The following is a 10,895-nucleotide window of genomic DNA, read 5'->3' on the forward strand; positions in this document are numbered from 1 at the left end:
ACTAAGAACTGTTGCCTAAAATTTCTTATGAAATGTGTCATTCCAAACAACAGGTAATTCTGAAATTGTTTGGTGAATGCCAGTAGGTGATTTGGATACCCTTTTGGGAGTTCTTAATCCCTAGACCTTGATAATTTTCCCATGAGATTCATAGGGTTTAGATGTTAGTTTTGAAAATTCTCATAACATTGTTAATGGTAATTTAAACTTGTCTAGATTAAATACTTAGGAACTTTGGATTGGATCTTTAAAATGAAACTCGATTATAATGTTATATTATATCTTTAGATGAACCTTGTTTGATTAATTCTTGTAGATGGAACTGATTTTGTTTGTAAGTGATGAATGCTTGGGGATCTTTGGTGGTTTAGTTAGTTATCTATTGTTGCATTCTCTTATATGTTTTTAGTTGCATGCATGTATGCTACATTTAAAAAAATTGTTCATCTTTGTTTTTGCTTGTTTCCAAGGATCTTTGGGTGGGCATTACAAATCAAAGCTATTAACTATAGCCTTTATCATCCCTCTAGAGCTCATGTTGTTTCTACTATTGATTTCCATTTTCCTTCCATCATAAGTTTAGCACCACCATAACTTGATCATCACTTTTTATCTTATCAAAATTTAAAGGTCCAAAAGTTTTGTGAACTAATTTCACCTAAGAGGTCTCATATTTTGCACAAATGCACTATGATTATTGGCATATTAGATCCTTTATTTGACTACTAAAAATTTGAAAGGCCTAACCCCCTAATTTTTTTGATATCTTATTTAACTACTAATAGTCTATAATTCCAATCCCAATACTTATGGATCCCTCTTTGGATTATTGATAGTCTTTAAGGCCTGATCCTTACATTGGAATTTTTTTCGAACCCTTAGGGTCAGTTTGTGTGCGAGAATTGAACTAGAATAGGAATCAATGAATTCCTAAAATTTCCAATTCTCAATTTTGGTGTGCGAAATCAAAATTAGGAATTAGAATTTGTATTCCCATTTTGACCCCAAAATAAGAATTTGATATTCCACAAAAATAATTGGAATATAAAATTTGCATTTCAATTCTCATTTGACTTTTTCAAATTTGATAAAAATTTCAAACCGAGAGAGGTAGGAAAGAAAAGAGAGTTGTACAATAATAATTTTGAGAATAAAATTTATCATATACCATTTGAGCCTACACTACGGTATATAGCATTGGAGCTCATTTTCATTAGGAAGGCCATGCCTAACTTTGATGCATTCTATCTTCAGTGCTCTTGCTGGTGGTTGTACATGGGAGATGAACCATGGATTTTTTCAAGGAAGATGGAGAATAATTCTTGGTAGAATGGGTGTGGGAGTTATAAAGTAGAGATACCTTGTTGGACTCTATAGATCCTACATTCAAAGAGGAGTATGGAGTTGAGGAGATGGAGAGAGTGTTGAAATTGGGGTTGTTGTGCTCACATCTAGAGTCAATTAGGAGGTGTTTTTGGAAATCTACTACCACAAAATAAACTTCACACTTCAAACATGAAACATATTTGATATCACCACATAAATCCTCATTTGAACATTAATCTCGTATCAATGTAACCATTCACATTAACATAACAACAGATCTAATTTCTAACTACATGAATGAAAACTCATAAACACATAACACATTAACACACAAATTTGGTAATGCAAAAACCCTCCAAGGTGAAGGTAAAAATACGATGGGAATGACCCCCAAAAAATCTTCACTACTACAACAATAAATTGTGTCTATTAAGGTTACAATGTTTGACCACTTCTGATGATCTACCCCATGAGGGGCCTACCCTATTAAAGGCTTAAAGAACTGCCTGGTTCTACCTTTATTAAAATATTTTTACATCACAACTAAGTGAGTACTCTATTATGAGATTTACAAAAACTTATTAAGCTACTTTGTTAAGAGATTCAAACCCTATAACACTTGTTAAAATGTTACGTACCTGATCCTTCATTTAGCACTTCAATGCTTGATTGCAGATCTCCTCTATGCAATGCAATATCACCTCTCTATGATTGATCTTCTTTATCTATACTAGAAAATATTAATTGCACTTCTCATTCTACACTCTAATTTACCTCCAAAATTTTCATGCAAATAAGCTCTTCATTTTCACATACTCATACACACAAACTAGGTGATAGGCCCTCCTTAATTAGCTACTTGGGTAAACCTTCTAGATGAAAATCAACAATCTAGATTCAATTCTTTTGTCTCTTAGTTCTTGAAATTTTCTAGTTGGTAGATTTCCTCACATAGGGATTAATTATCTTCCTTTTGATGTGGAATTACCTCCTTGATTACCTCCTCAATCTTCAAAAAATTCTTCCAACTTGATAAATATGGTTTCCATAAGATTTAGTGTCATTCCAAACAAATATGTGATACTGTGTTGCTCAACACTTACATCATACTAATGCTTGACATAAACTATTTCATCATGTTGTCACTTGACCTTAACTGTGCTTGGCGAGAACTAAATTAATCTACCTTTGTATCACTCAGCGTTAACTACTTTCCTTGATAAAATCGATCAACTCTAGCTTGCTTGGCAATAACTACTATTGGAAACATAACTTGAAATATATACAATTATTCAATACTAAGCTCAGTCTATATAAGATGACACGGTCATAGTGACTTGACCAACTCTAGCTTTCTTCATAATAACTATTTTTGGACACATAACTTGAAATACATAAAATTATTTAATACTAAGATTGGCCTATATAGGATACTTAGTCACTGTGATGATTGAACAACCCTACCTTGTGAGTGACTAAGTGTTTGACACTAATAGACAACATGAATTAGGGATCAACAACCTCCCCCTTTAACATTAATAGAAAAAACACTTTTTCATGATAAAAAATAGATCATTACAAAAATGAAACACAAGTACCCCCCCTTAGAATATAGTCCATACCTTAACTTGGTATACAATGTACATAGTCTGACTCTACACTCGGTATATACATGTTCAAAAATTTCAAAACTTCAAAATTTGCAAACTCCCCTTGACCATCCTTATTCATTAATTAGTTACCTAACCCCCTTTATTTTTATTACTCATCATATTCATTCCCCCCTTCTATGGGAATGATGGAACCTGTGACTGCATAAGATCATATAGAAATCTTAATCATTCATTGGATAGGATGGCGAAATAAACCAATAAAGAATAAATTGAGTGGGAAGTCAAAACAAACTTATCCAAAAATAGTTTGTGAATTTGAAATGTTTCTTAATGTGCTGCCCCAATTAGTCCTTATGGATTTATTAGCATGAATGTCTATCTCCAATTTTTCTACAAGATCCACCATACTATCAACAAATGATAAATTTGGATCTACTTGGATTATATATTTTCCATTCTTCAAATGCATTTGCATAACCTCAAGATGGGGTGTCATTATGGATTGAATTGACATCAATTTTGTTTGTATTTTCCTATACTCAATAGTCAACTCTATAAGCCTTTCCTATTGAAAATGCACCTTGGATAAGTGCACAACACTAGAACTTCCATATGTGGTTAATGCATTGGAACTATAGTACAAATCAACTTCTAACTTATGCATCCTCTCTCTGACGTCCTTAGTGTATGTTGAGCTATCACACAATTTTCTCAATATTATATGTATATTATTTGAAAATTGTTCCAAATTAGTCACAAGTTTTGATGGCTCAACACGTCTTACAATTATTTATGTTGCTACCTTTTCCATGACTCTCTTCTCAAACTTATTTTTTGACCATTGCATTAATTTTTTTATTTTCATCAACATCAGGGTCATTTATCTTCTCTACAATCTAAACTAATTAAGCTATTATAGGTGCTTTCTCATTAAGGTTTTCCACATAAAAAAGTTTCATGGAAAATATATTTAATCTCATGTAATACCTATTTTTGTTGTTGTTCTATCTTCATCTCTTCTTTCCTTGTCTTGCCAATAAATATTGCAAAGTTTTCATTTTCTTATATGATAAGTTATAAGTGTCCCAATTAGGAATCACAATAACCTTATCTAATGTTACTGGATTCCTATGTGACTTCATCTTCTTTTTATTAATCCTCTTCCTTTTAGAATCAAGAATACTAGAGCTTAGTGATGATAATTGCAAACTTTGAGTTTGGAGCTCTAGACTCAATTTTTGAATGACCTCGACACTCTTTGGCTCTTGTATTGATTGCTACTCCTTGGTCAGTTTGAGTTCAACAATGGAACTTGACACAACTATCTCCTTTTTCCTCTCAATCTAAGGTCCTAAGACATTTGGCCTCTCATTCCTAGTAGTATATTTCTCTACTTGCACATTTTGGCTCTATGCCTTCTTGTTCTCTTCTTGGTTTCCCTTGATGGCATCATCTTTCTGATTAGGCTTTTGTGCATCTCTTCCTTCATTTTATAGCATACTTTACTACTCAGCAATAAAAACATCATCTTTTTCCTCTCTTGTCATTTGTACATTAGAATCAATAGTAACTATGTATGCATCAATTATACTAAATGTTACCGATTGAGATTGTTGTTGCTCACCATTATTAGGATTCTTTGATCTACACAATTACTATATTGGTGTCCATCAATAATTATTTTATTGATTTAGGAGATTTCTCCTTCTTTTCCTACTCAATAAACCCAATCCTCTATGACTCTTTTCCAGTAGTAGTCACACCTGGCACTAAATTTTTTGGAGTTTCTCTATAGTGACTACTTCTATTTGCTTCTCACTGTCTTGTTCCATTTTATGTATGGTCTCCACTAACTGCTCAACATCATCATAGATGTCTTCTTTATTGTCCAAATCCATTTCTCCTACATTCTTATCTTCCTTATCTTCCTTCTCCTCATCAACATACATAATAGCAAAAAAATTCTTCCATATCATCTTGCTCTCCTATATAACTTCAATTTTTTTTTTCAAAATTAGATAAGCTCTCCTATTTAGGTCAATTTTTAGCATAATCCTTTAATTTTATTGACATATGTTATTTTCCTACATCAAGCATCACTTGGGCTAATATATCCTCCTTCATCTATCTGTCTATTGTTAATGCCCCTTTCCATTTAACATCAACCTTATTATACAATTCTTTAGGTAATCCCTGAGCTAATTCTATTGGTGTATACTTGAAGTTTACCATCATTTCAATAACAACCTATTCACCTTTTCTTTATCAACCTTATTCAAGGTGCCATATTTTATATACTTGAATCCTACCAATCCTACTGAACTTCTCAAAATTTCGCATGCCTTATCGATATCTTGAGGCTCTTTTTGTGGAACAATTTGAATTTACTAAAGTCATCAGACTTGATTTATTCTGCCTCATCCTCATCATCATCAGGTTTTACTATCAATTTTATTTTTGGTTTCATCTTCTATTGACTCTACTTGTCCCCTGTTGTATCAGATGTTCTCTTTCTATAAATTTTTCCTTTAATGGGCCTTGTGATTTTTACAACTCCTTTCTTTAGTGGCTCGACAACTGTAAGACTAGTTACCTTGGACCTTTTCCTAGTGATCCATTGCGGTGTGGTTGTGGGCCTGGTAGCCACCTTCTTCAATATTTTCTTTACCTTTGGACCAGCCACAACAATATATTTTCCTTTGGTTTCTTTGGGATTGAAAAAAACTAGCTCCTTACCTTTACCTTCATGTTTTTCTTCATCATCACCTTCATCTCCTTCCTCACTGCTAAGGTCTTCACCTTTACCGTCTATTATCTACAATGGTGCTTCACCAAGTTTACCTTCTAAGTCTTGAGTCATTTTCTTCCTTTACCTATCCATTTTAGGAACCTTTGTTTTTATCATCATTTTAATCTTTGTTGTCTCATATGTGCCGAAAGGTTTAGAATTCTTACCTATCTCCTTAGCTAATAATGTTTTGATTTCTATTAAAACTTCATCAATATCTACCTCATAATGTAGAGGTCTTATCCATGCAACTCTAGGTATAAAAACTTGAACATAAGTATATTTGGTGATCATAAAATTGATCAACAAGTGACTTAGGGATTATAAACATGTTATTCATCTTCTATTTTTTAAATCCTCAAAATAACCATCCATAAACAAAATTTTCACCTAGTTGACCAATAAAATAATTTATCTACTCTCTAGCCAGCTTCTTTCTATCCTATACTACATCTCCTATAGTGGGAAACAAATTTTGTACATTAAAGAATATACACAAAATGAGAGAACCAAACTTACATGAGCTACTCTTTGCTTTCCTTATTACCCTAGGTTCTCTACCAATTGGATTAGTTGAAGCTTGACCCAATCATAACTATGGTCCTTCTTAAGAATTTTGTAGCCCATATCAACAACTACACATGATATGTTGTCCAATCAGCTTGACTAATAAAACTTGTGTGCAATAACTCGAACACCAAAATTGATCACAAGGTCTTCAATAGTGTTGATTAACATGCCTCTCCTATTCCATTTTTCCTTTTTTTTTTCTCTCAATTATATCCCTTCATTGACATTGAATGATCTTTACTCTATATAGAATAGGGTATCCAATCACATGATGGATGATTGACTTTGTGATTCTTACTGGTTCATTCTCCAACCACAATTTCATGTCATCCATGTGGCTCAATACAATATTTATCAACTCTACCTTAAAAACCTTTGGAAACTCTAAGAAAAGAGTTAACCCTTTCTTAGCCACAACTTTGTGCTCATCTTTCAACATAACATTGTCACAAAGCTTGTCATACAACTTCTCAACTCAAAATTATCAATCTCTCCAATTTCACACATATAGCATGACCTAACATTGTGAAACATGATTCCCTAGGTGGAATCACTAAAAATGCCCTTCAATAATATCCCTTCAATGTGATATTAGGGTACACCTTGAATTTGAATGGAGAACATGAATCATTTTGAACAATTTGAGCATTGTTTTCATTCAATACATCCTTCTTCTTGCTAGAAGACACAGTAGATGTCATCTTCACAATCTAGGGTTTAATAGAAAACAAATTCAAAAATTAGTTCTAATACAACTCTATGTAATTTACTTGTGAAGTTGACCATATGCACTTGTATATGTTCGTAATCTCTACTAAAAGCTCACGAGATGCTTGAAATCACTCTACACTACAAAATCAATCATGTGGGTCTCAAAATGACTTCAAAAATTCACTATATACCTTATAAATTCAATTTTAGGTCCTAATAAATACTCCATACAAATAGTAGATGACATACAATTTTCTTGACCCACTTTACGAAATTTGACACTCACATTACCATTGCTTAAGTTCAGTCAATACCTTGACTCGGTCCATGTTGGATTTTCACTCATCACTCCAATCTCCACTCAATCATATACTAGCTCGGTCCATGCTACAACTTGTTCATGCTATCATTTAATATTGGTACTTTGTCACTAGAAAATTTTCAACTTGGCACCAAAAATCACTTCTCTTTTGAAACCTTAGATATATCCGTGTACATCTATCATGTGAATTTTGACTTATAGGTATACAGTATTAGAAACTAATGTATGATTTATCAATTTAAAACATAGTTCCATACATACTTTTCTATTTAGTTTGAGGTGGGGGAATCACCTAATCCATTGGATTTGGTGATCATGACATCTCCATTTGCATTATTTCCTCTATCTAACTTCTTCATCAGTGTTTGATTTATTTCATTCCTTAGTTCTTCAACATTGACCTTTGCCTTTCCATTGTTGCCTTCAACATTGGGTGTTGATGCTTAGCTCATACAATCTTTTCTTAGGTGACCAACCTTTTGACAATTGAAACATATTGGTCCAAAATTTCTCCAATCCCCAGATCTTCCTCTAAGACTTATCCTAGTATAATTTTCTATAATATGTCCATACTTTCCATAATATTAACAATTTACTGAAGTATTGAAATCCCAATTTATGGTATTCCCTTTCTTTGGTGCCTTTCCTTGGCCTTCAAGTGTACAATTGTTCTTTTCTTTAGATCTACAATATTGTGCCTTATGACCATACTTTTTACATCTATAAAAATAACCTTCAAATCTAGAAGTAATTGGTGTCTTATTGACCTTTGATCTACACTCATGTTCTTGATGACCTTGGTTATTGTAAGTGAAACAATAACCATTGTATTTGGGTTTAGGGTTTGACTTACCAATCTTTCTCTTGCAAACATTTTTTGTATGAATTGGTTCTCCATAGTGATAACATGTAGGCTTCTTGTTCTTTGATTTTACATTCATGTTCCTTTGTCATTCTTTCTTTGATGATTCTCCTTTCTCAACACTTGATAGGACCTCAACATAGCATATTCTAGAGGTGTCACAAGATCTCCTCAATGCATTCATTTGTTCATTAATAAATCTCATAGCCTCTTTAGGTTTGTTCAAAATTTCACCACATTCCTTTTCAAATCAAAAATAATTCACCAATCTGTCATCCTTATATTTCATAATTGCAATCTCTAGCTCTTCTCTTGTAATCTCATGATTTTCACTTAGGAACTGATTGATCATGCCAAACTTACTATGGGTTATCTTCTATACTTTATTAATCCTTTCATCAAGCCTTGTATCCATCCACCTCTTTTCTTCATCAACCATTGCCTTGTCATCTTCAACCTTTGCTTTATCTTCCTCAATCTCTTCTTTTGTTCAGTCATTTCACATAACCTTACTGTTTGTATCTCAGGTTCTCTTTTTAATGCTTTGACTTCTTCATTTAGAATGTTGTTTAGCTCCAAAAAATCTTCTATTATTGCATTAGATTCACTAGAACTTCCTTCATCAAATAGTTCGTCAATAATATCTTCTTTGTGTTAGGTGTCATTTTGTTGAATTTCCATCTCTTTCCTCTCTTCAAGGATTTCCTTATTGTCTCCTTTGCAGACTTGACTTGTTCATATGCAAGATAAACATCAATATCCAGGTTCTCAACAATCTTTCCTAGTTTGTAGGATTCCATCACCAATATCTTTAACTCCCAAGTGGCTAGATTTTTGCCAAGATAACTAGGCTTTGACATCAATTGTTGGAAATCTAATAGGGAAAGTGAGATAGTAAGAGGGGAAGGGGGTGGGGTGGGGTGGTGAATCAAGATCTACAAAAATTCTTCACTCTTCAAATATGAAAGATATTTGATATCACCACATAAACCTGTTGACATTTAGGTTAATTTTTTTTATCACTGACTCAACACTTAGTCAAATGGTTGCATTTCTACAGAGCTCCTATAGTTTCTACCTAGCTTATCATTCATCATGTAGTGTTAACCAAGTGTTTCAGTTTCCCTTGAGCTAAGTAGTCAGAATGCAGTGTCTACTAAGCACCTGAGTCAATTTATAGTGTTTTCCAAGCCACACAAATGTTTACCAAGCTTCAAAAACTATGTATAATGCAAACTAAGCATAGCAGAGGCTATTGAGATATTCAGTAGAAGTGAAGAAGATCGTAGTGTTAATTGAGCTCTGGTATGTTAACCAATTTCTACTGTATCTACAGAACTCACAGTGTTAACAATGTGAATCTAGTTTTGACCAAGTCATGTAGTGTCAACCAAGTGATTCAGCAACTATCAAGTTTCTTAGTGTTTATCGAGTCACACAATGTTGACCGAGTTTGAGCTACTTGGAAGTGATTAGTATGGACCAAGCTTCAAGTTCAACCAAGTACCACATTTTTCTGAGTATTAATAGTGTTTATTGTGTATCAAAACATCACCGAGTTTGTCTTTGGAACCTAAGTTACAATAGTTGGGCCACCTTTGTGAATTATGATGAATTGGTATTCCAATTGATTCCAGTAAGTTATTATTTGGATTGGTATATATGTAATGCATTGTATCATATCCAAAGATATCATTGAAAAAGATTATGAAGTGGATGAGTGTGAATTGAAGAAGGCTACAAGTAGTATAAGGGACAACAGAGATTTATCTATCATAGTTAGGTGATAATTATAATACAAGGAATCTCATTTAGCGAAGCAAAGTTGCAGATCAAAGATCACCCACTGATTCATCCTAATAGGTGCATCAGCCAAATCTTTTAACAAGGTAGACTTAATAGTCTTTTGCTAAATATTTTAATAGGGTAGACTTAATAATCTTTTGCTAAATCTCCTAACTAAGTGCACACTTCATTGTATGTTTGTAAATAATTTAACAAGGTGGACCTCATAGTCCTAATTGCTCCTAATAGGGAAGATCACCATAAATGGTCAATTGTAAGCCTTCACAGGTTAACTTTATACTGCAGTACTAAAGCTTGTGGGTCTCATCCCCACCCCAGTTTTACTTTCTAACGAGAAGGTTTCTGGGTCACCATATCTTGTGTAAAAGTGTTATGAATGCTTTATTTCTTTCATTCTTTCATTCATGTAATTAGATAAAAATATTATATGAAGAATTAATTGGTGAAGTAAGATAAATTTTTATTGGTTCCTGATTCACCCCTCCCCTCTTAGTAATCTTGCCTAAGTTATATTTCCAACAATTGGTATCAAAACTATTGGTTCTCACTTCAAAAGTTTAACAACTTAAGATAAGATCATACGCAATGGAGGTATACAGGCTAGATAAGGCTATTGAGAATGAAAAGTTGGATCTAGAATTAGCCATTGGACAACTCAAGAAAACAAAGGAGAAAATCTCTCAATTATTCAAAAGAAGGAAATATATTGTAATACAAATGGATGACAATATCTACATTGAAAATACAATTGAAGACTTATGTCTAGAAAGAAATTTAGATGAAGCTAATGTAGGAATTAAAGACCTATTATAAAAGAATTTCAATCTTCAAGAAGAAGTTAAAAAGCTAAAAAGAGAGCAAGAAATCCAATTAGTTAGATTATGTGAAGTCATGGAA

The sequence above is a fragment of the Cupressus sempervirens genome, chromosome 4 (genome assembly GCF_028749045.1).
Source record: "Cupressus sempervirens isolate cs-2001-9-10 chromosome 4, ASM2874904v1, whole genome shotgun sequence".
Taxonomy (NCBI): domain Eukaryota; kingdom Viridiplantae; phylum Streptophyta; class Pinopsida; order Cupressales; family Cupressaceae; genus Cupressus; species Cupressus sempervirens.